This window comes from Rhinolophus sinicus, chromosome 2, assembly GCF_057876585.1.
Source record: "Rhinolophus sinicus isolate RSI-liver-muscle chromosome 2, RSI-T2T, whole genome shotgun sequence".
Lineage (NCBI taxonomy): Eukaryota > Metazoa > Chordata > Mammalia > Chiroptera > Rhinolophidae > Rhinolophus > Rhinolophus sinicus.
In genome coordinates, this window is record NC_142502.1 from 21,722,126 (window position 1) to 21,750,057 (window position 27,932).

The following is a 27,932-nucleotide window of genomic DNA, read 5'->3' on the forward strand; positions in this document are numbered from 1 at the left end:
GTTATCACAAATGTCATCTGTTGAAAGTATATGAACTATGTTAGCAGTGCCTACAAACCTATTTATAAATACTAATTAGTTCCACCTGCTGAGCTACTTTAATCCTTTAAAAATAATTTTACTCATATATTTGTAAGAAAATTACATCAAGTGTTTGCAGCTTCAGTTGTGCTAAAGTCTTATCAATCAAAGATATGAGGAAACATGTTAGGAGCATTTCAGAAATGGCACATATCCAGTGTTTATAAATTTGTTATACTCTCATGGACAGAAGCAGGAAAGGGAAATTATGTTTTGAATTCTTCCAAACCCACTTGCAATTTTCTGAATACAACTTGGGACAATGTAGACAAAGTGGTACAATGAACACACAGATGGCGAATATACCATGTGCAGAGAGAAGGTGAGAATGGGAACACTCCAGGGATATGCTCAGATAAGACTGCTGATGCCAGAAGCGGTGCACATACATTTGAAGTCTCCAGAGGACCAGGTGTGGGCTTGGAAGATTAATAAGGGCAGCTCGTTTCTCGGAGATGTTCAGAACTGCTTCTTCCCTGAATTATACTTATGTCTCATAGACTTCTCACTACAGAAGAGGGAGTCCCATGCTGCAGCCTATAGCTGACCCCTAGACGTCCACTTTCCTAAGAGTTTGCCCAGCCATGTGACTAGAAATTTCTAACCTGCACGTTTCTCCTGCACGTACCTCCAGGCCCTTACGTGGACCCTTTAGAAATCGTGTCTTTCTTTATAATGATGAAGACTAATTAAATTCTACCCATGTTGGGAACTAAAGGTTTCAATTTACTTCTCCTCCAAATATCTCCTATATTTCTGCTATAAATTTAAAATGTGTTATATTTTGTATATAACTAAAATTAATCTTGAACACTGTGGAATTCTTTAAGTAAGTATAGGGTGGTGGGTAAATAACAAGTTTAGACATTAACAGAGCGTATGTTTTGTAGGTAAACAATATGCATTTTCATGTCGATGTAAATATTATTAAAGTGACTTTCTTTGGTTTACTATAAAACTCAGCTGAATCATAAGTTTAGATGGAAACAAATTCTTTGAAAAAGGCAATGAATTACTGAAATGAATAATAATTACATAAAAATCACATTAAAAGATACCAAAATGAATGGAATGTTACCTAATACAGGTCAAATACTGTTAAGTATTTTAACCAACTGATTGGGACATAGAGAGAAATATGCTTACTACCTTAGTAAGTGAGGAAATATGGAGGAAGTCGTCAATCCTCGGGTGGATAGGATTATGATAACATACTCTTGGAATCAGAGCTATCCTTTCTTGGATAAAATGAGATTTTTCTAAAGGAAAGGAAAAGTTGTGAAATAACTGACAAGCAAAGCTATAGTTTAAGAATAACTATGTTTTTTTTTTTGTTTTGTTTTTTCCCCATGAACATGTCTATGCTCTCTCTGGCTGTACTACATCTGAAATAAAGTACTGAATTTTATTCCATAAGTACTACTTGGAAGAAGTACTAAAATGATTAAGTATTTAGGAAAATACTTACAGGAAATATGTAGAAGGTATACTATCTGACAAAAAGAAAGCCTATGTACCCTAATTTTAGAACTGGATTTTTCCTTAGAAAAATAACATTCAAAACTATCTTCTTATTTATTAGGAAATCAGAGTTGACAATGTTTAAAAGACTTATCAGGATTGTAATGAAGCACAGAAAGAACCAAGACTGAAGCTAAGCCCATTACACTAATTTTATCTTTGCTCATTTTTGTTCAAAATAAAGAATGAGGAGAAGTAACAGTCTTGGGAAATCCTTTTGAGAATATGAGTCCTTCGTGTTATAAAATAAGTGGAGTATGTATTTTCATGAGATTTGTAATGCGTTGTTAACTAGGCCTAAAGAATTAATTTAAATTGTTTTTAAAACATGGGGGAAAAGTCACACATTTTATTTTGTGACAGACTTGAAACATGTTTAGGAATAAAATTATACTAGAATAAAATACCACTGTGTATTTTTTCCAGGCATCCTAGCTGATAATGCAGGTGGTTTGATGGTGGGGAGGTACTGTAACATATTCATTAGTGGTATTTGATAAATTTACATTTGTTTAAGAGGACATTATTTAGACACTGGAAGAACTTGATTCATTTCACTTAATTCTTCCATATTGTGTGTCTGTCAAGGAGACATAAGATATAACTCTTAAGGGAGGTAAAAAGACTAGAGAATACAAGAGACTGATTTACTATCAAAACTTCATCCAGAATCAACCTTCAGTAGATTTTCTACCTAAAATCCTGTCACCTTCTCAAGGCAAAGATATAGATTTATTTTTTATATATAACTCCCACCAAAATGTTTAATATATAATCATGCACACAGTTATAATATTAACATGATGACTATCATAATATAACAATAGAAAACAGAGGTTCACAAATTATACCACCTTTTCTTAAAAATGGGTACTTGGATTATTAGATTGATAGATTAACCTTGGCAAGATGGAATAATACTCCAAAAATAAAACTATGTGAATAAGCATCAGCCCTCTTATAGTTAGGTCTTCTTTGAGTATTTTTTTTATTATGTGCTATATATAAAAGTGAGTGTATAGTCATTGATTTCTTTTATGACAAAAACTGTTGAGCCTTTTCTCCTTAGGAATAAAATTAGAATAGAAGTTGTAACAAAGATCTATGGTTATGGGAGATTACTATGGATTTTTCTTCCCTTTATTCAACAGAATTGAAATTGCTTTACTTAACATTTGTGCAAATGTAAGATTCTGCAATAAAATAAATTTAAACTCCTGAATATATTTCACTTCTCAAGAAGTTTTGGAATTTTATAACTCAATGAATTACAAAATAAGATAAAAATCACCTGTAAAATGTATATCCTAAGGGATTTAAAAATTTTTAAATGTCATCACCAATCACACAATTGTATTTTTAAGAGGAAGACCATACCTTTATTTTCTGATAGAATACTGCACATTAAACGTGTATGCAATAATTATTATGCACTCTAAGAAAGTGTGCAAAACAAAACAAAAAAAAAAACACCCAAGGTTTTAATCTCTGTTAAAGTAAGAGCAGAAAATATGTTTTTCAAAAGCTGAAATTTCTATTTACGGGAATTAACAAACTAGATGGTAATCAGTTTATATACTAGTTTTCTTCAGCAGCAAGATTGCCTACATAGAGGGCTCTCCTGGAAAGCCATCTACACTCATCACTGAAATTGTCAAAAAATAAATTTATATATTTGTTATGCTGAAACAATATAGTAAAATAAGGAAATGAGAATTACCTCTGATTTGGGCTACAAATATTAAGACCTGAATTATTCATTAAAGAAAACACTTTATATTTTTTAGATGATGTTTTGTGTGGGAGAGGTCACTAAGAAAAGTAGCAAAATCATATACTGAACAACCAAGTTGCCCTTCAATAGGTAAATGGACAAACTGTGGTACATCTAGACAATAAAATATTATTCATCACTAAAAAGAAATGTGCCATCAAGTCATGAAAAAACATGGAGGAATCTTAAATGCATACTACTAACTAAATGAAAGAAGTCAATTGAAAGGCTACACATACTGTATTCAACTATGTGCCATTGTGGAATGAGGCAAAACTATGGAGACAGTAAAAAGATCACTTGTTGCCAGGGATTAGGGAGGAGGGATGTATAAATAGACAGAACACAAAAGATTATTTGGTCTGTGACACTATTTTGTGTGATACCATAATTGTGGATACAAGTCTTAAATATTTATCAAAACCCATAGAACATACAACACCAAGAGTGAACCCTCATGGAAGCTACGGATTTGGGTTGATATTAATGTGTCAGTGTAGGTCCATTGATTGTCACAGAGGTACCACTGGTGTGGGATGTTGATACTGGTGGGGTGAAGCTGTGGGTGTGTGGGGGGCAGTGGGTATATGGGAACTCTTTGTACTTTCTGCTCCATTTGGTATGAACCTAAAACCCCTCAGAAAACCATCTCTATTAAAAATAGATATAAACATATTTATATATGTCTATACGTAGATGTGTATATATACATATATGTCAAAATTATGTTAAGATGTTTTGGGGGAGTCGCCTGTGTGGCATGTTATGAGAAACTGGCTCATTTATTCTCTTTTGTTGGTTTGTTTTGGTTTCTGAATTTAGTCAACTGGAAACACCTACACCAATCCTCAGATGTTTTTTTTAATCAAAAGTAATACCTTCTTTAAGACGCAAGGGTAGGCTTTAAGAGAAGACTTCAACACTTGAGCTAAAAAGCCATGAAAGTGGCTTTTTAAAAGAACAATCCAAATACTTCCCTTTAATATTTTCAAAATATAGTTTTCTAGGATCAAACAATGCATATTAAGGGTATAATAAATATTGGCATATGTAATATGCATAATTTATTATATGCTTTGCAGATCTGAGAATTGGAGGACCTTAGAATAATCCAATCAGATACCAATGAATGAATCTCAATGTTTCAGCTCTATATTTAGTGTAATAATCCTCAACTGGAAATTAGTCAAACTTCTATCAACAACAGAATGGATAGCTAAAATGTGGAATAGTGTACATTAGTGAAAGTGAATGGGCTAATACTACATGAAATAATATGGACAATTATTGCAAGCATAATGAAAGAGAGAAGCTAGACAAAAAGAATATATATTGCATCATTTCATGTTCAAAAAGAACAAAACCACCCAATTAGTTGTCATGATATTAGTTTACCTTGAAGATGGGATCTTGACTGGAAAAAGGTGCTAAGAAGTTTCTGCGGGTGCTGGTAATGTTCTGTTTCTTGACCTGGAAACATGTTACAGGAGTGAGTTCAACTTGTAAATGTTTTTTGTTTTTTTTTTTTCAACTTGTAAATGTTGATCAACCTGTACAGTAATAATATGTGCCCATTTATGTATAGTATTGTAGCATATTTACACTTTGCCCAGCAATGAACTGAAACAGTCAAAAGGGATTGAAGAAGTATAATACAATGTCTCCTCTGGATCCTGCCAGCTTGGGTAAGGAGAGGCACCTAACATGGCAGGGAATACTAAAGTTTTCAACTGGGAAGTATATGATTGAAAGTCAGGTGCTATAAATTTATTGCCTGTAGATCAAACAAGGACACCACTGGGATGTAATATAGACAGATAAGAAATATTAGAGAAGAGTGGACTTGAAATATTCATTAAAGTATAACTTTGGACAACTCTACTCTCAGCTTTCTAAAGATGTGACAATTTTAAGATCATTATTATAGTCCCTTTGGAGTATTAAAAGCAATAGTATCAATAATTAGCCTGTAACACAATTCTCACTTGTAAGACATACTACATGTAAAGTTTTCAGTTGTTATCTAGTATCTTTCTGTTCTGTAGTTCAGTTGGTTTGGGTGGCACTAATGAAGCCAAGCTTTAAGAGTGATAGAGTTAGGGACATTTTTATTTCAAACACATTTCAGTGTTACCTGGTAGCTAAATTGATTAATCATGGCAATCGCTAACGACAGCAAAAATGACTTGGGATGGAGCTATAAAGTGCAACCTATAGTTTTCTCCTTAAATTAATTTGGGTTGAGAGGGAGTAGTGTCATTTTCATGTATAAACAAAAGTATTTATAAGCACTTTTTTGTATTTCTTACTATCTTCCATTTTATATTTCATTTCTTAAAGAACGAAGATTTATTCTTGTAGTTTTAAAATATTATCTGTACAATCAAGTTATTATTAACAGATGAGAAAGAATTAACAAAGGTGAGTTGTCAACGTCCATTTAAAGTGTAAGCCCCATATTACAGTTCAGGTCTGCTTTCATGCTCTGGCTGACCACAAGCAGAGATTATCTGGGGAACTGTAGTTGTTCATCTCCAGTGAAATTTGCTGGGCCATTACTTATACCCACCAGAACTTTAAGTCCTTCAGAGCTTTCATTAGTCACTTTGATCATCAGTCATCCTCTGCTCTGCCCACCCTCCAACCTGGAATGATATTCAGACAAACACCAAACCCAGTTCATTTCCTGATTCACACAGGTGCACATGGAGATATTCAAAAAAACTAAAAGCTGTTCCATACCTACATGCAAATGAACGTATTCTATGTAAATAAGCTAAAGAAAATCAGATTTGTATGTAGTTAAATTGCTTAGCTAAATAAACAAATTAAGCATCTAAGTATGTAGTTAGGAGTAAGCAATAATGATTATAATAAACTACTATTGAAGCGTTAATCTTGTGTCTTCGAGCTATATGCCAAAACATGTGAATTAGGGAAATGGATAATACCATCTGGAGTTCTTCCAGTAACTCAAATATTCATGAAATTATATGAACCATGTGCTTGTGAAGTCATCACCAAACTTTTTAGTAAGTAAATTGAAACTTGGGAAATTGATACTATTGGGTATTATGCCAAATGACATCAGAATTGGTTATTTTTCCACAGACATATTAATGCTAAAGATGGGGGGAGAGAAAGGACTAAAATAAATCTCATCCTGGGAAGGGAAAGCATTCTTTAAAAGGATCCACAGTTCAAGACAATGTTTTTATGAGAGAACAATGTTATTCAAGATACAAGCACGTATTTATTTATTTGTTTATTTATTTATTTTCGTAATTTTCAAAATAAAATTTTTGTGCCTAAGAGAGCTTTAAGGATTTACCGAGAGGTTCGTATGTACACCCAAGTCCTGATCCTTGGTAAGGCACACAACTACATGAGTGCCTGTTTTAGTTTTCTAGGGCTGCTGTAACAAAGTTCTGCAAACTGGGTGGCTTGAACAACAAAAACATTTTTTCAAAGTTCCAGAGGCTGGAAGGCCAAGCTCAAAGTGTAGCAGGGTTGGCTTCTTCTGAGGGCTGTGAGAGAGCATCGGTCGCATGTGTCTCTCCTAATTCTGGTGGCTGCTGGCCATCTTTTGCATTGCTTGGCTCTGTTCATCACCCAGTCAGTTTCTGCCTTCATCATCACATAGTGTTCTTTCTGTGTTCAGGTCTATCTCAAAATTTCCCCTTTGTTACAAGGATAGGGTGGACTTGGGGTCTACCCTATTCCAATATGATCTCATCTTAACCAAATTCATCTGCAATAACTCTATTTCCAAATAAGGTTACATTCTGAGGTACTGGGGGTTAGGATTTTAATAGTTAAATTTTGAAGAGGACAGAATTTAACCAGCAGTCTCCATTTACATAAATCATATGTGTGTGGTAGCAATGGGTCTGTCTTATAGCACAATATTAATCAGAATGTGAATCATGAAAAAAGCATTGTGCCCTGAATACATTTTTCGTCACTGATGAAAAGGGCTCCTTCAAATGCGACAGTAGCACTGGCTTGCAGAAACGTATATCATAATGCACTGAGTCAGAATTCTGAATTTAACAACTAGTTCTGCCATCTACCAAAATAAGTGACTTTGAATAAGGTATTTTTGTATTAAATCAGCTTTAGTAGATTATAAAATATATACAGTAATATCCACCCAATTTTAAGTTTCAATTTGAAGAGCTATGATAATCTTTATATAATCATTAAAATGTCATAAAATATCCTCGACATTCTAAAAGTAACCCCATGCCCCTCTGCAGTCAATCCCCTTTCCTTATCCCCTGGGAGCTGGTGACTACTGACTGATCTGCCATTTATGATTATAGTTTTGCATTTCCTAGAAATTTGTGTGTGTGTGTGTGTTATGTAATGTTTTCTATATGGCTTTTTTGATTTTACATATTAATTTTGTTACTGATACATGCTGCTACATGTATCAGGTGATTCTTTTTAATGATGGATAATGTTCCATAGCATAAGTATGTCACAATTTAGATATAATGTAATTTTCCTTAGTTGATGGGCATTTCAGTTCTTTTCAGTTGGAGATTATTATGGATAAAGCAACCATGAATAACTGTGTACATGTTTTTATATTTAAGTTTTTATTTCTTCTAGTAAATGCCTAGGAGTGGGATTGTATTAAATATTAATATATGAGAATTTCAGTTACAGTATTTTCTCACTAACACTTTTTGTTGTCAGTCTTTCTAAGTTTTGTCATTTGAAAGTGTATGTGACAGTAGATCATTGTAGCTTCAATTTCATTTCCCTAGTGATCCGTTGATTTTTATGCATTTTCATGAGCTTATTGGTCATTTGCTAATCTTCTTAGGTGAAGTGTCTTTTTCCCATCCTGTGCCCATTTCTTGATGGGGTTATTGGGTTTCTTATAGATTTATAAGGGTTATTTCTAGATTCTAGATACAAGTCCTTTATCATACAGGTTTTGCAAATATATTCTCCCAGTTTATAATTTACCAGTTTATATTCTTAACAGTGTCTTTTGAAGAGGAAGACTTTTTATAAAGTTGAATTTGTCAGGTTTTTTCCTTTATGATTTACTCTCTTTGTGTACAATTGAAAAATATCTTTCAACATAGGTTACTAGAGTTTCTCATGTTTTCATCTAGAGTTTTATAATTTTATAATTTTCATTTCACAGTTAGGATTCTGGTCCATTTCAAATTAATTTTTGTACATCGTGTTTGGTAAATATTCAGTCTTTTTGTCCATGAAACATTGTATATAACTACATTTACTTAGGTCCTCATTACTTTCTCTAAGTAATGTTTTGCATTTTTCAGTGTATGCCTTGGACATGTTTTGTTAGATTTATCTTTAACTATTTTATATTTTGATGCATTTGTGATGCTTCTGTAGATACTAAAGTGGCCTTTTACAATCAAATCATGTGCTGTTGTTATATAGAACTCAGGTTTGATATCAGCCTTCTATTGTACAATCTTGCTAAATTCACTTATTGGTACTGGTCACATTTTTTGTAGATTACCTTGTATTTATAAAGAGTAGGTGATGCAGTTTGCTTTAAAGAAAAAAGAAATCCCTTTTCATTCTTGTATTATTGTACTGGTTCTGGCATCCAATATAATTTTGAATGGAAATGGTGTGAATAGACCTCTTTGCATTCTTCTCAAACTTAGGGATAAATCATCGATATTTTCACTGTTAAATATCATGTTAGCTGTAGATTTTTCATAGATATACTTTATCAGATTGAGGGTGGTTTTTTTTATTTTTCTAGTTTTCTAAGAGTTTTTATCAAAATAAGTGCTGGATTTTGCAAATGCATTTATCGAGACGATAATATAATTTTTCTTTTTATCTTCTGGATATAGTCAATTGAAATGATTATTTTTACAATACTAAACCAACCTTGCATTTCTGGAAGAAATTCCACTTCATCATGATGTAGCACTCTTATGTATTGCTGGGTTCTGTTTGCTAATATTGTGTTAAGGGATTTTTACATCTATATTCATGAAAAATATCAGTTTGTATTTTTTTTCCCCTATAAAGTTTTTGACTGGTTTTTGCACCGATGAAATGCTTCCTTCATAAAATGAGTTGGGAAGTTTCCGTTTTCTTACATTTACTAGAAGAGATTTTCTAGAATTGGTAAAAGTTTCTTCTTAATTATTTGATAAATTTCTAAAATAAAGCTACTTAGGCTTTGAGTGTTCCCTGTGAGAAGGTTTTTGTCTACATGTTCCATTTTCATGTTCCATATATACATATCGTTATTAGTTTTTCTATTGCATATTGTAGTTTTGCAACTTTATATTTTCAAGGAATTTATCAATATCATCTAAATTACAGAATTTACTGGCATGAAATTTATATCATTCCTTCATTGTCTTTTAATGCTTGTAAAATATGAACTCTTTCATTCCTGACATTTGTAAATTATATCTTCTGCCTTTTTTCACAGTCAGTTTGAATGGAGTTTTGTTTGTTTGTTTTTTAAGTCTATTGATCTCTTCAAAAACCAAGTTTTAGATTAATTTATAATCTCTTGTTTTGTTTTGTTTTCAATTTCATGACTTCTCTTCTTATCTTTACTATATTCCTCCTATTTATTTGGATTTTAACTTCTATAATAATAATAATAATTATTATTATTCTTATTTAGTTTCTTGAGACAGAATGTTACTTTTAACCTGTTCAGATATCTACCTTTTCAATAAAACACTTTCTATGATATTCTACCTTGTTGACTTGTGACAAAAATAAGAAGGGAAATAATTAAGATTTTTAAATTATTTGTGAAAAATAGTATTTCTGGCCAAGGGACTATTTAAATATATTTTTCATATGGTGAAGAAAATATGAATATTAAATGAAGCAAATCATGTAAATAAGTGGCATAATACCTGGTCTTGGAACATAGTAGATTCAAAATTATTGAGTGCCCTCTCTGTCCCATAAGTTATGGATTCTACATACATAAATATATTTATTTCCCTTAAGATGTTTATAGTGCTTTTTTCCATAAATATTAAGTCCCCTTAGATTTTCTCAAAATTAACTGACCTTTATTGTTCAAACGATTTAGAAAGATCTTTAAGGAATATTGTTGTAAATGTTTTTCATTATCTCAACATCAAAAATTCATTAAAAACCATTGATGATTCTGGAAAGATTCATATTAAAATACAGCACAAAGAACTTGATCTAATTTTCTAATTATGCATATTATCTCCCCTAAGTTATGGAAACCATTATAGCATGTTTCTAAATATGGATATAAATATTATATTCCATAATAGTCTTTTCATTTTCCTAATGTAGACTAATGAAATTAACTGAAAACTTCAATCTTCTTCTTTTCTACAACATAAATTAAAACAATGTTCTTTAATAGAATCGAAATATAAGCATGACACTAGTTATTTTAGATTGGACTGGAAGACATTTAGCAAGATTCATACGAGCAGGATGTGCTTTTAACAAGGAATGTCATTGGCCTGTTTCCAAAAACAGGATAGGATCTTTCATTTTATGAATTATGTGTATTTTAAAAACATTTGCACGACCTTTGTTAGATAAAATAAGAAAGAATGTGACATAATGCTATTATTAATATTTGCTTATTTAATTAGTTTGAGGAAATATTGCCATAAAAATGCATTTAGCATCTCAGATATTATCAACTTCTTTTTAACAACTTATGTTTTCTCAGAAAGAAGGCTCTTCATGGCCTCAAAATTATTTTCCTTGTACTGTTTAGGTCAATACATATCATAGACAGGAGAGTTGTGACAAATCTGGTGTTTTGACTGGCATTTTCAAAATCAGTAGGTTCACGCATGTGTTCATACACTTTGAAAGATTTTGTTGTGGAATCAAATGCCACTCAAGGCCAGAGACAGGGCTGAAGGTAAGTCTAACAGTTAATCTGCACCTGTGTTTTTCCACAGCTCATTAAAATCTTATGTAATTGAAAAACAAATGTAATACAATATTTGTGTGGGTGTTGCCATGGTCAGTAATCTCGTTTCTCTAAAAGCCTTGTCATTTTAATTGTATGATGTTAGAAACGATTCCTTCTTTATTCGACAGCTTCACATTTGATTGACTGTTATTGTTACCATGTGTCAATCTTTTCACATATTATGCTTGCTGAGTGTAACTGAGCTATCGGTATCAAGAACAGCAGCTCAGTGATTATAATGTTGAAGCCAACATAGATACAAGCTTAATGGGCTCAATATATTTTGTTGAACATACTAACATGTCAGCTCTAACTGCTTATAACTAACTATATACCATTGTATTTTTTCTTCAGTATCTCTAAAACCAACTGCTATAATATAGCCCTTCGTTCTTCCAGCTGCCCCTTTACCTTTTTGAATTTGATAAGATCTATTCTGGATTTTTACCATAAATTTGTTCTTAGTGGTATGGTGATATGGATTGGGTACTTGGTTCAATGTTCTACTCACTTACTCTGTGATAATGGTTAACACATTACTCTCATATGCCAAATTTCATCAACTATACATTGATAACAATCATATTAATGAAATATTACATATAAAAGCACACTTGACGTGTTAAGTGTTACAATTTAGCTTGCATACTCATTTGGTTTACGCCATTACTAGCAATAACTAGGATTATTTTGGAACTTCAAAACAATAGTTTCTGAAGTGTCAGTATAATTATACAAAAAGGTAGTTTTGCATAGAACTGTAATGCTCATATTATAGAATAACGGGACTCAAATGTCTAACACTTATCTTTGGGGGAGGGGAATAAGGTGAAAAAAAATCAAGTTCTTGTCTTAAACATTGCCTTTCTTCCTTTATTAAAAAAAAAAAAAAAAATCATTCCCCAAATTGGAAACTTATCTTTGGATATTTAATTCCAGAGCTCTGGCTTGGTGAAATTAAAGCTGATTTCATTTCCCATTTTATCTTTTTCCATATGCCTACCACTCATCACAAGCCATCATCAATATTTATAATGAAATACAAGAGTACTTCTACTGCCCCTTTATTTCCTTATTTCCTTGTGATAGCATAGCATGAGAAAGGCTGTAGAGGCTTTGAATAGTTGTGTGTGTGTGTGTGTGTGTGTGTGTGTGTGTGTGTTTCCAATTCAGTGCTTTCTTCCAATGTCACTGCCGCAGCAGGCAATGTCACTACCACTGCACTTGTCCTACATAAACAGTAGGACTTGCTGCTCTCTCTTTTTTATTATAACAAATCATACACTAGGTTTTATCACCCCACTTAGCTATAAATACAATGGTTATATAAAATTATATAAGCATTCATAGCAGGAAAAGAAGTAAACCAAAATTTCAGAATAGAAATACTGATTTAAAATAGCTACACATTCCTTCTTTCCCTGCCACTAAATCTCTCTATCAGCATTCATCTAAGAGTAGTTATAAAATTACAGGTAGTTCACCACAAATAAGTTGCCTCTAACAGGTAAAGAAGAAAACTCCTTGGTAAGCATTTTCAGTATTTAGTCAATTGCCTCATCTCCTTCGTCCCTAAATTCCAGCAGTAGTCTTTCTTTATTCCTAATTATGTATACTTTCTGATTTGACAAGTTTTTAATTTTCTTCGTCCTTTTATTTTTAATCTCTGTGTCTTTAGCGATGATATTTCATTCATCTCTTTAACCAAATTATCTGCATTTTTTATGGGCAACTGTCAAATATCCCTGAATGAGTAGAGGCCTTTCCTGAGTAAGTACAGATTTTACTCACATTGCTAACTTTGATGTATCCCTAAAGAATAGGCATATATATATATATATATATATATATATATATATATATATATGTATAAATTGCTTAAATACTATATATATATACATATATATATAGTATTTAAGCAATTTCTACTACTACAGTCAAGATTCTGGAGGAATATGTTTAGAGTGAATCTGAGAAAAGTCTAATGCTCATTGGTCCTTGACACAGGATTTTTATATTTATGCCATTGTGTTCAAACTCTGGAGACACTTGTTAAAATCTATATATTATAGATCCAACAAATATAATATGATCATTGCAAGCCTTTAACGTTATTTTAAAATTATGGACAATTTAGACTGAGTGTATTTAGCACAACTTATTTCTTTTTGTGAGCAGGACAGAAGTAGAAAAGAAGGATAGACATTGTTATATCTTGGATATAGCTATACAAATAAATGATTAGCAGTTAACTGAAGGACGCAAATTCAGGCCTGGAATAATGTTTCGTACCAATAACTTTATATATGCATTTTCTCTTAAAGATATAATTCTGGTATAATCTGGAATAAAAGTATCACATATAAAAAATTACAGATAAGAAAACAAAGATTATATTTCAAATCATGAATATATTTATATTATTGACTGAGTAGTATTGTCATTGATGCTGACACGACTGAGAACTTCCGGAAGACAGTCATTCATTCAATCCTACAGTTCTTTCTGAGGAGAGGATAAATTTTAAGTTTAAGTATTTCTTTTCATAAAGCCCCAGCTCCTTCAATGTACATCTCAAGAGCATAAAACTTCTATTCCTGAACATACTACCCCAAATACTTCTGCAACAAGAATAAGACGTTTTTAAATAGCACACATGATCCATATTTTATACGCATGTTCAACTCAGACTTTCACATTGTTCGTACTGAGCTAGAAAGTGGATATATAAAGCTTCTGAAGGAGAGAGGGGTTGGTGGTGATGAATTTGTTTATTGGCTAAAGTCTACGCACCAACTTATACTTATTTAAATGGATGGCAGTCTTTCTGTTAGATAAGCAAATGTTAAATCTTATCAAGAAAAGACCCTGTTAGTTAGAGGATCTTAGAACTCATCCTCACAATTTAATGTTAGCGATGTTATAAATTAAATTTTCTATACAAAACGTGATATAAACCAAATGTAAAAGAGGAAGGAGCAGCTGCTCTTTCCACAGAGAAAGAAGACAACAATTTATCTTGTAAACTAGAGCTGTTACTTTTCCATCACTTTTATTTACTCTCTTGTGCTCTCACTTTTCTTCCACCCTGAACTCTTCATCTCCCAAGGAATCCTTACACCCTTCTATCAGATCCTTCTGACTCCATGTATACTAATATATCTGTTCATTCCTTATCTTAAAATATGTCTACGTTCAGAGATGAAGTCTGCCATCTCTTTCCCTTATCATCTGTATATTTTGTCTCCTCAGCATCGCCTCACTTCAAGTGCCTTCTAAGTCTCACAGCTTTTTCTTAACTTAATTTCTGCTTGTCTATATGTATCATTGCATCAATTTTTGCTACCTGTCTCTGAAAATATGTTTCTTTCATGTTTCTTTTGGGAAATCCTTACCCTTGTCTTACCAATTTCTTTCCTGTTTAATTGCTTTTCTTTATATTGGTTGACAAAAACACTAAAGTCAAAATTTGGAAAAAATGAGAACATAAGGCATAAAATCCAGACATCTAGTCATCAAAAATCTAAACAAACAAACAAACAAACAAACAAACAAAAAACAAACCTAGGAAAAATAGCTCTGATATTTTGAATGAATTTTCTTTCTTAAAATGAAAACAAGTGAACCTTACAGAGGAAATCTCCATGACTGGTCCTTTCCTGCCTGTCTCCATCATCACTCCTCTCTGTTCCCATTGCTAAACATTAGTAATTTGCAATGTTTATACCAGTACTATGTTAAGATACAAAATATGTATCTTATAAAGACTTCTGCCCTCCAGGTGATCATTTTATATTCCAGCAATAGTGGGAAAAAAAAACATATGTGCTCACACCAATATCAGTTAGTATGATATGGAAAAACAATGAAAGTTGAAATAAAAGGCCGTGACTATGATTGCAATTTCTATTTTGTTTGGGTGTATGCCAAGCAACCTGCAGAATTGGGCAGCGTCTATTTTCATAAAGGAAACAGTCAGTTCTGTTTTCTTTCAGAAAATCAAATTCAGAAACAAACAAACAAAAAATTGAATGCTTCCACATACTGAGGGAAATAATAAGAAAATTAATGTTGAGATTGAGGCCCTTTATAGTTATTAGATACTATTGATTTCTGTTTAGCAAAAGGTGTGTAAGATTGAATGTGTGGCTTAACTGTGAAATTAGACAGTAATCTGTGTGGACTGTAATGCTGAAGGCAAAAGGTCTAAGCTGAAATATTATTTGTGTGTGGATTGTTGGGGATGCATGCGGTACCAGTACACGATTTGAAAGAGAGATAACCTAATTGAATCATACTTTAATTTTCTGAATAAAAATATTTCTGAATAAAAATATTTAGAAAACTCTATAAGCATAACTAATTAAAAAGCATTCAGGGACATGGCATAAGATAATCTAAGGCAAAATATTCAAAGTGGAACAGTTGAATGATATTGTAGAAGAACTGTGGAGGTAGTCTCATGGCACAATATATCTAACTTTTTCTTGAGTAAAGGAGGGTAAAGCACAGAATGAAAAGGAATAACAGAGAGCTTGGCAAGCTGGCATTCCTATTGCTTCTAATGAAAAGAAATGTTTTACGAAGGTACAAAATGGAACTCTTTCTATTTCTGTAATAAGAGAACAAAATTGTCACAACAGTATTATGAAGTGTATTAACAATGAGCTTTAAGAATTTTAGAATGATAATTAAAAACAAATGTTTGCAGTGAAATTCCTTCAGGTATGTTCCCAGACAATGGGAGGATAAAAAATCCTCTCAAGTTATCTGTAGACACCATGTCCTGTAGTGAATGGCCTGTAGCCCAGCTGAGTTAGCTGACAGAGAAGTCACCTACATGTTCCTGAGTCCCCCTGCCCTTTGTTTTTTTTCCTTTTATGATGAAAATTTACTCCATAATTGAAAAGCCTTGTAAACAGACTTAAAAAAAGGACAGGAGGGCAATCTTGATTTAGTCAGTTGTAGAAGGAAGAATGATTTTAGATCAGGATATTTACATTCTATCAACTCCACACTGAGCTGTGAACTTCATTCATTCATTCATTCATTCATCAATTCATTCTTAGCTTTGAGGTCCTCTTGGTAAAATGAGACAATATCTACTTAAAATGCAGTTGTGATAATTAAATATGAAAATGTCAGGCACAGTTAATTTACAGATAAACGTATCTTTTTTTTTTTTTAAAAAAAAAGGTATTTAGTATCTATTCTGAGGACAGAATTACTCCAAGTGCTACAAAAACAAAAACTAATAAAACATAGACCCTCCCTTCATACAGCTAATAGAAGGAATGAAGCATGTAGAAAAATAAGTGCACTAGAGTTTCACAGAAGTCATGATAGTATATGGCACCTGTGAGGGAGGAGGGGTTGATTTTTACATGTAGGAATGAAGTCAGAAGGGATTTCATGCGGTTGTTTAGGTGATACAGGAAAGTGTTGCCTGGCCAGATGTTGCCTGGCCAGATGTAGTGGGTGGCTTTGAACGCATGCTGGAGCAGTGAGGTGCATGTACAATGTCCAGAAATTTGAAGAAGACAAGTGCCTCATGAAATTACAAACTGCATATAGGTTAGCTGTTGAGTACATGTATATTCAAATAATTGTCACTCTAAAGATAGAGTGAAAACAAAAAAGAAAAAGAAAAGGTTACTGACTGTTACTATGAACACTCCCATACAGTGGGAGTGTATGGACATAGATTTTTCGTATGGACATAGATTTTCACTTTTCTAGGATAAAGGCTTAGAAGTGCAATTGCTGTATCATATGGGAAGTTCATGGTTAGTGTTTTAAGAAACTGCCAAACTACTTTCCAGAGTGACAGTGCCACTTTACCTTCCCAACAATAATATATGCGGGATCTGCTTTCTCTGCATCCTCACCAAGAACTGGAAGAAACCAAAATGTCCCTTAGTAACGGAATGGCTCAAGTGTGCACGTTTGTGCCATGGAATACTGCTCAGTGAGAAAAAGGAACAAAGTATTGGTGCATGCAGCATCTTGGAAGGATCTCAAGGCTATTATGCTGAATAAAAAGAGCTAAACTCAAAAGGTCACATACAGTATGGTCACACTTATATTACTTTCTCAGAATAATAAAATTGTAGAGACAGAAAACAGATTAGTGATTGTCAGGGGTTAGGGATAATGATGGGAGGAGGAGGGTGTGTGTAACTATAAAGGAGTAGCTTGTGGGAGATCTTTGTGATGCTGGAATAGTTTTGTATGTTGATTGTGGTGGAGGTTACACAAATCTACTCATGTGATAAAATGACAGAATTATACACATGTACTATCCCAACGTCAAATTCTTGGTTTCAATATGGTACAATTAATATGTAAGATGTAATGATTTAGGGAAAATTGCAGGGAAGTGGATAAAGAGTACATAGGACCTTTCTGTACTGTATTTCAACATTCTTGTGAATCGATGGTTATTTAAAAATAAAAAGGTCAAAATAATGTGGTCTCCAGAAAACAACAATAAGAAAAAAATTTTACTGTTAACAACAGAAATCATGTGTACGTGGCAAAGAACAGAACATGAGAACATGAAAGGTCTGGATACAATGAAGAAGAAAAGAAACAATTGGTTGAGTACTTTTAATTGAAAGAGTAAAATTAATTACAATCATGACCCCATAAAAGAAGAAATAAAACATGCTTTGTAGACAATGTGCCATTTTTTTCAACATTTAAACTACATAGTGATTAGACTTTCCAAATGTCCTTCAGCAGTGGAAAAAAAATAAGTAATTTTTTAGATAAAAACTTTTATTAATATAATTTCTAATTATTATTTTGAGATTTTCTACAATTTGTGTGTGTGTGTTGTTGTTGTTGTTGTTGTTGTTTTATTCAGTGCTTAATTCTTTGTCCTTAACCTGGCAAAAACTCAGGATTAACACTGCATATGTTCAAATAGCATCTCAGCCATTTACCAAAAATGTAACTTTAGGCAAGTTAATTAACTTCTTTTTTCTTTTTCATTAATTAAATTTTTTGGAGGTGACAATTGTTAGTAAAGTTACATAGGTGTACAATTTTGTAATACATCATCTATATATCACATTGTGTGTTCACTACCCAGAGTCAGTTCTCCTTCCATCACCATGTATTTGATCCCTTTTACCCTCATCTACCACCCTTTTTCCCCCTTACCCTCTGGTAACCACTAAAATATTGTCTGTGTTTATGAGTATAATTTCTTATAGAAATGGCTGTATTCACACACAAAAAATACAGAATTTAAAGAAATACTCAGATTAATTTGCACTGATTTCATGCATCTGTTATTCATATGTATATATACACAAAGGTACATATATGTATTATTTTAATGAACTCTCAGCTCCTTTTTGCCTACTAGTACCAGAGCACTTCTATATATATATTTGGTATATATGTATTTATTTGGTATATATATATATATATATATATATATATATATATATCCCAAAGAAATATGACTCTCTCAAGTATAATGGTATAATATATGCAATATTATATTAAAAAATCATAATTGCTCCTTAGAAAAGTGTTCTTCTTGACACAGTCAAGAAGAATAGAAAACCTACTATTTATGTCAATAGAAAACCTACTCCCATGTCTCAGGTACTTGCATTTTAATGAGTTTGTTCGCCATTTCATCAAAGTGGCCTCTTACAGGAAATGCTCAGTTAGCTCCCCACATACTTAATTGTACACTTGGAGTTATAGGAAGATATTTCTAACAGTTTTTTTAAAAGCCGTTTTTTTGTTTGTTTTCCAGTTACCAAAATTTCAGAAATTAATTTTGGCTTAGGAAACTTGGAAATTCAGGGAATGAAATCAATTCCAGAAAGGCTGAGTCCGGGCTTCAATGTCATGTAGGTAAGTGTGTTTTCAGTACATTGATTAGCCTGTTTCCTGTTTTTGGCTTAATTCTCAGGAATGTTTTCTCACACGGCAACAAAAATGACTACCAAGATAAAAAAAGAATGCCTTTTCTTAATAGTCATGGTAAGATCCCAACAATAACATTCATTGGTTTGGCTTCGGTCATGCACCATCCTGGAAACACAGTGATTCTGGCCTTAGAACATGAGTTTGGAAGTTTTCCCCCGCCATCTGTTTCTTGGAAGTGCTTGAGAGGGATATATATATATTAATTATTCTCGAAATATTTGGTAGAATTCACCAGTGAAGCTGTCTAGTCCTGTATTTTTGTTTGTTGGGAGATTTGTGATGACTGGTTTAATCTCCTTGCTAGATGAGGCTAGTAGAAGTCTATTCAGATTTTCTAGTTCTTCGTGATTCATTCTTGGAAGTTAGTATGTTTCTAGGAATTTATGCATTTCTCCTTGGTTTTCCATTTTTTTGTGTATAATTGTTCATACTATTTCATGATCCTTTGCATTTCTGTGGTATTACTTGTAGTGTCTCCCTTTCATTTCTGATTTTATTTGAGCCCTCTCTTTTACTTGATGAGTCTAGATAAAGGTTCACCAATTTTGTTTATCTTTTCAAAAGACCAGAAAAATGTTTTTGAGAGTCTTCCATATTATTGTATAAATCAGTATTTCATATTTTATTTCTAGGTATTATTCTATGCTATAAACATACTTGCATATTTTTAATCCACTCTCCTATTAATGAATAACTGGGTTTTGCCACTTAAGGGCAATTATCTATAAAGCTTCGGTAGGCATGATATTGTAAATCTCTGTATGGACACATATTTGATTTCTTTTTGGTAAATACTAGGAGCAAAATTGCTAAGTCATATGATAGGTTGATATTTAGCTTTATAAAAACAAAACAAAAAACAGCTACTGAACTGTTTCCAAACTGATTATGAAATTTAAATTCCCAGATCGATGGATAAGAGTTCTGTAACAAAGCCAAAATATAATGTCACTTTGTTAATTAATTAATTTATTTTAATTTATTGAGTGACATTGGTTAATAAAATTATACAGGTTTCAGGTGTACAATTCTATAATACATATTCTGTATATTGCATTGTGTGTTCAACACCCAAAGTCAAATCTCCTTCCATCACCATATATTTGACCTCCTTTACCCACCTTTCCTCTTAACTGAGTATGACATGGTATTTCATTTATAATGCACATTTCCCTACTAATTGTGTTGAGCACCTTTTTGATGTGCTTATCACTGATATACATAAGGAGCCACGCACAAATAAACACACGTACAGTCTGTGAAATTACTATTTTAGACTTTTGATCATTTATTATTGGGTTGTTTGTCTTTATATTATTGGTCTGTGGGAGTTCTCTATATATGTTTGATAGGAGTCTGTGATAAATGTGGCTTGTAGATATGTTTTCTGTCTGTGGCTTGCCACTTCCTTTTCTTAATATTAATTTTTGATAATGAGAAGTTATTAATTTTGATGAAATTTAATTTGTCAGTATTTTTTATTAGTTACCTAATCCAAGGACACAGAGTTATTCTATTCTAGAAGCTTTATATTATTTTGCTTGTTTGTTTAAGTTGAGTGTATGTCTCAAATTATAATTGTTGATAACATAAAGTAGCAGGCCAAAGTTTTTTTTATTTTTTTTTATTTTTACCCCTTCTTACACTTATCCCTTTTTCCCCACAGCAATTATTTTAAAGACTTTCCTTTCCCCATTGCACTTTTGTCAAAAATCAATTGACAGTGTATATTGCCAGTCCATATTCTGCTTCACATCTTTATTCTTGTACCAGTTTTACTCTGTCTGGATTAATATACCTCTATAACGAGCCTCAGTATCAGTACAGCAAGTCCTCCAATTTTCTTCAAGATTTTTTACTTACAGGTTTTTTAGTTTCCGTGTCATTTTAGATTCAGCTTGTTGATTTCAACAAACATGTCTATTAGGACTTTGATTGAGATTACATTGAACCCATAGATTATGTGGTAAAAATTGACATTTTAACATTATTGAGTTTCATATACTTGCTGTAGCTCCACATTTAAATCTTTAATTTCTCTCAGAAAGCCTTCTAATTTTCAATATAGAGGCTTTGAACTTTCATTTATTAAACTGAACCCTTAATATTATGTTTGTTAATGCCACTGCAAATGGAATTATTTTTGAATTTATTTCCCAGTTATTTGAACCTTGCATATAGGCATAATACTGATTTTTATATAATTACCTTAATCCTATAACTTGGTTTAATACATTTATTAGTTCTAGTGATTCTTATGAAGATGCTGTATGATTTTCTATATATACATCATACCACCTATGAATCAATATGATCTTATTTTGTATTTTCTGTCTCTACATAGTTTCTTTTTTTTCTTTGCCCTATGGTATAGACTAGATCTTCTAGTACCCTGTTCAACAAAAATAGAGTGGACATCACTCTTTGCTCCCAATCTTTGAAGGAAATCGTTCAATACTTTACCATTAAGTATGATATTAGCTTTAGATTCTGTATAGATGCCCTTTATCAAAATCAGGGACTACTCTTCGCTTTCTAGTTTGCTGAGTTTTTGTTATGAATTGTTACTGAATTTTGTCAAGTAAATTGTCTGCATTTTTCATAAGATCATATTTATTCTCCATTTTATTACGTGAATTATATTTATTGATTTTTGAAAGTTAAAATGATTTTGCATTCTTAAAATAAATACTATTTGATCATGTCATCTTATCTTTTTTATATATGTATATATAGATGAAGTCAATTTACTGCTATTACTTTATAAGTTTTTGCCTCAATGTTCGTAAGTGATATTGCTCTGTATTTTTCTTCTCTTGCAATGTCTATGTCTGATTTTCTATCAGAATATGCTGGACCCATAAAATATTAGTCTTTTCTATTTTCCACTTTCTGAAAGTATAAATATGCTGTTGGTATTAGTTTTTCCCTAATGTTTGTTAGAATTCAGTAGAAAAAAAACATCTCAACAGATTTTTTTTTTTTAATAGGAAATCCTTTAATGATAAATTCAATCTCTTTAACACATGGAGATTTATACAGATTTTTTTTTAATGTCTTTTTGTGTCAGTTCTGGTAGGCTGTCGTTTTTAGGGAATTGATCTAACAATATCACAATTATTGATTTATTGACACGAAGTTGCTTAAAATAATACCTTATAATTATTTATACCTGTAGGATATGTAGTAAGAAATGTGATATTGGTTACTTGTATCATCTTTCTCATTTCTCCCCCAAAGTAGTGTATTTAGTCATTTTTCTGTTTTATTAATCTTTTCAGTGAAACAACTTTTAGCTTCCTTAACTTAAAAATCTCTTAAAATAACTTAAAAACTTAAATTTTAATTCTAGTGTCAGAAAAACAATCTGTACCATTCAGTGAAGTTCAAAAGATCTGTAGATTCCCCTCCTTTAATCTTGTCGTGAACAGCCACAGGCCTGCTGGGGAACACATAGATCTCTATGGGCCTTCAATTATTTAGAGCAGAGCTGGCGTTCATGTGTCAAAAAATAGGTCCAATAAATATTAAATTAAATTGTTAGCTCCCCAATCATTTGAACGTGATTTCCACTGGTTTCTTTGGGGATTTAGAGAAGACAGGTATAAGGAGGTGTGCAGAGCAAAGCATAAGGAGTGTTTTGGAGTTTTATAAAACTAAATTTCACTAATATATTTGACATCACCTTTAATTTGCTATGTGCTCCTGGATGCATGTGCATAAAAACAATGGGCTATGACTTGTCTAACAGAAAGATGCCAACGGGCAGTGTGAAATAAGTTTCTTTAAATTTTGTTTAATAGCAGAGGATAGAGAAATCTTTCTGTTTAGCGACAGCTACAAAAAGACATAAATGTACTCTCAGTAGTGGAAAGCTACCAAAGTTTCAAAGTCCTCGAGGAGATACACAGCTGCAGATAATGCCCTCACAGAATAAGTTTCTACCAGGTGTGGAATACACCATTTGCCAATATCAGGGATTTTTCATACTCTCCTGGCCCTTTTTTTTTTTACTATGCTGGCATTTTCTGAAATTCTGGCTAAATGCCTGCCTACTAGCCAAGTGAAATAACTGATTCTAAACAACCCCAGCACTTTCCTGAGAGCTCAATGCTCAAGTGGGAGAATGCAAGGTCAACTTCCCACAAATTCTGTGGTTTCCTGTTCTGTGGTAGAACCTGGTCTCAAACTTCCTGTGTCTAGTCCCCAACAGCACATGACCTATGGAACTCTGTCTGAAATTAGTCAGACAAAAGACAGAGCTAGCCAGGGCAGTTTGCCAGCATCCATTGTAGTGATCAATTCAGAATGTTCCGCTATCAGTTTTCTGGGACAATCGTCAAGTTCCATTGAGCTTAATGAAAGTCAAAGATACTTCTCCATATGACAAGCTTTGTGCTTATCTGTGCAAGCTCTAGACAGGCCATCAGCTTATGTTCAGTCACAATTTGCTCAACTACTGCATAAGGTGTTCTTTTGGCATTAAAGGACCCCTAACTTATAAACACTAGAAAAACAATTTTTCCTCATTAGCTTTTCTAAAAAACTGATTTCTTATTTCTTTTTATTTTTACTTTTCCACAAGTCTGTCAGTCTACATAATCACAAGTTTAACATTACCAGTATAGATGCTGTGTAATTCTGGACCAGAACTTTTCCTCTATGTAAAGCCAAGATAATATGTTTGGATCTAATCCATCACTATGACCTAATTTGTTCTTGACTCTAAAGGAAAAAAAAAAAAAAAGGAAAGAAAATCAGCCCTTGTCATTACTCTAATAGAGTTTTTTCAGCTTCCTTCAAATAAGGAACTATTTAACCACTGAACTTGTAACACACTCAATAGAACCAGAGTGATAGTTCAAAATAATTAAAGCTGGTTCCTTCAAGGCTCATTAAGAGAAGAGTTTCCAGAAATGTGTTTCCAGTTTATTTCTAGTTTGAATTTGTCTTATACTATTTGTTTGAATATTGATATTGCTAAATATCTCTTAAAGCATTGATAAAAGAATGGTAACATTTTATATAAATATGTTAAGGTGGTGATTCCAGCACTTGTGAAAATGTAGGATATAGGGGATGGAAAGAAAAAACAGAATATAAAACTGTAAAGGAGGAAATCAATGAGGATAATAGTTTAATTATAAATTTTTAACCATATTTATGTATTTATTGAGTTCCTATTGCATGCCACACTTCAATCTAGGTAATGGACGATACATCACTGAATAAAACAGTTGAAAATCTTGAACTTCATGAAATTAAATTTTTAATTCAGGGTAAAATATATATGCTATCATACACTAGGGAGAACATTTAGAAGGCATAGGAGTGTGGCTGCATGTGCATGGAGGGTGTGATTACACATAGGATTGTCAGGAAGATGTCACTAGGAAGGTATCACGTGAGCCGAGAGTTAACAAAGGTGCAAAAGTGAGCCATATAGACATAGAATAAACAAGAAATGCCTCACTTCATTAGTAGGCAAAATAGGTGGCCACTTACATAATATAAATATCTCATTTTCATTAATCACCCACATATATGACTAGTAAATCCCTAACACTCAGTTGCACACTGTAAAGGGTTGGAGATAAAATGTTTGAGACCCTCTCACTGCTCGAAAGGAAATATAAGCTCCCATCGGTATTTTGAAAACAGTACATGAGATGATTAGGAAGAATAACTATATAACACATTCTTAATTATTTAGAATAATTATTCTATCAGAATTATTAAGTATTTAAAATAGAATTATTCTGTAAGAAGTACTTCTTATTTAGAATAGAATTATTTGGAATATAATTGAATTTGTTCAGTAAAATTTCAGGAATTGCTGGCAAAAGAGTAAAGCAATTCTAAAAAACAGATGTGAGAGGATGAGAAATAAAGATAATAGTACAAGAATGTGGAAACAACAATGTAGGAATATAGAGAAAAATTGTTGAATAAGTAAATGGCTTGATGGTAGAAGACAGTTATTCAGTGGAAGATAGATGGATAAAAAAATGTAGAATTCAGAGGGTGCTGATTCTGGGGTCAGAGTATAAGTATCTGGAATTAATGGAACATGCAAAAATTGATATTATAAGTAGGCCTTGCTTGTCAAGAGATTATCCTTCTTTAGTCAGTATGACTTCTGGATGTTATACCATTAGTCATTATTTGGGTTTAGACATTGCGCTAAAAGTTATTTGTAACCATGCACATATGCAATATATTAGTGTGATCTCATTTACTTGATCTAAGTCAACGCAGCACCACCCATCCCACAACTTCCCTGGATATCCTCTAAAATGGAACTGCTAATTCTCTTCTAACTTCTATTACTACAACCACTACAAGCAGCAGTAGTAGTGATATTCAAACTCTTTTCCCCTCTGGCAAATTTCCTTCCACCTAGAAACATATGCAAGTATTTCTAATACTAAAATTGTCTCTGTTGATTTTTTATCCCCATATAGCACACTCCCAATTTCTTTATTCTATTAAATCTTGGTTTCTTGGAAGGAGTTCTCTGTCTTCATTTCTCTACTCCGTATACCCTTAGAATCTGGTTTATACTCCCTCCATCCAATTTCATACAAATGACCCTGGTGGTCTCATAAAGGACTCCTAATTGCCAGATTCAGTAAACCTACTTTACTCTTTATATTTCTTGACCTCATTGATACATTTGATTGTTTCCCTGTCATATCTGGAGAAACACTCTTGTACCCCACTCATGATTCTCTTCCTATTTCTGAGATCACTGTCTCAATTTGCAGTGCTTCTTCCTATACCAGTGCCTTAGCCTGGGCAATCTCATCCATGACCAGAACTTCACTTACTATAAATGTGCTAGAAATGTCCAAATTTTACGTCTAATTCAGACCTCTGTCAACAGTCCCTGCTTTATTGACAACTAGACAGGTTCAAAGGTAGTACAAACTCAAATTTGAACTGTCACTCCCAGAACCTATCTGCTCTTCCCTTTATGTTCTTTATTTTTTACTGAAACAATTTTCAACCTAGTTGCTAACTACATAGACATAGAAATTATATTTGACTTCTCATGACCCATATTCAAATGACCTATAATTCTATTGTCTATTTTCTTAGTAGATTTCACACTTGTCCTCTTCTCTTAATTATTATTACTGTTTTTTTAGTTCATATTTTTATCAATTCTGCCTTAATGTTCAATGGTCTGCACATTGACCTCTTGTTCAATTTTTGTTCAGTCAATTTTCTTTACTAAATTTATAGAAATCTTTCTGAAATATGAACATTATTGTGTGACTTCTTTGCTTCAGTCTCTCGATGACTCCCCAAGATACACTAGAGATCCCTTTCAAGATACTTAGAAACCTCTCTTTTGTTTTTGGTTTTTGATTCTCATCTCTCATCTTCTGAATTTGTATGCTATACTCTAATGACACTAAAAATACCTATTCTTTTCTTGATGTGTCCTGCTGTGTACTATCTCACACATCTGCATTTTGGTCTATGGTATAGCATCATTTCCTAGAATATTCCTCTACCCTATTTTTCTGGTATGGTCTGTGAAGATATTACTTTTACGCTCAAAAGCATAGTAGATTATTCTTTTTTATTGTTAGAGCACATGGATTCTTTCTGAAACATCTCGGATAACACTCATCACTTTTTCCCACTATTTTTATTTATATTTTCCTCTCTGTTGGAGAGCAGTTATGGGACATAGTTTTCATTTTTTTTGTATCACAAACACCTATCACTATCTGGAACATGGGGATGAAGGGGTAATGCTCAAGAATATTTGTAATATTTGCTGCATAAATAGAGTTTGGCCATAAAGATCAAACAAAACATTCCTATAAAATTGTATGTGACTGCATGTTTTTTGGAACTTTCCAATAAATACAGGAGAAAATAAAATAGAGATGAATCAAATTGTTAAATTAGATCTTCTTGTTAAATTAGATCTATGATAAGCTATCCATGAAGGGATATAATGGGGAAAGTAGCACAGCAGATTAAAAGAAAGCAGATGAAAGAGAGTAAGTGTGATAATCAAATCCCAAGTAAGATAGATAAGAAAAACAAATATATGTATTGACTTTATCTACAGGAGCATAGGGATCAGAAATGATAAGAATAAGAAACTATAATATTTTTAAGACTCATGACCTTAACGAAAATATCTATTTTGGATTAGATGGGAATGTATCATAAACTGTCTAATTAAAAATAGAAAATAAACATTATAGAACAAAACCTTTCATTTAAAAACTGTTTATTACTTCAGCATCTTTAATGCCATGCCTATATTCAAACCACAAGAATGCAGAAATGTAGGAAGTATGAGAGAAAAAAGCTAAACATGATTTCTTGTTTGAAAGTTTAGTGATTCCAAATAAAAACAGGTAGGAAGCAAATACTATAGGAAGTGTCAGGTTTAAAAGAGGCCTCATCAACAATGAGTGAGATCAGATAGATTTTACTACTCTTTGCATGGTTGCAACCAGCTGAAGATATACAGGTTAGTGACTGGGGCAGATTCCAAATCACTCATTTAGGACAAGACATTCAGATCAATATTATTAAGTCCTTGAACTAAGTCAAGGAATATGTTTTCTATGTATATTTTAAATATTGTGTTAAATTAATAGAGACAAGTTTCCTGAT

General features: G+C 32.5%; 1 long non-coding RNA gene across 1 annotated transcript in view; it reads left to right on the plus strand.

Annotated features, from left to right (window-relative positions):
- The window catches only part of LOC141566993 (uncharacterized), a 402,769-nt gene that overhangs the window by 84,754 nt on the left and 290,083 nt on the right, over positions 1-27,932 (plus strand). Inside the window, exon 2 of the long non-coding RNA XR_016019678.1 lies at positions 19,108-19,208. This is a non-coding gene — a long non-coding RNA (uncharacterized LOC141566993). The remainder of the gene's footprint in view (positions 1-19,107; positions 19,209-27,932) is intronic.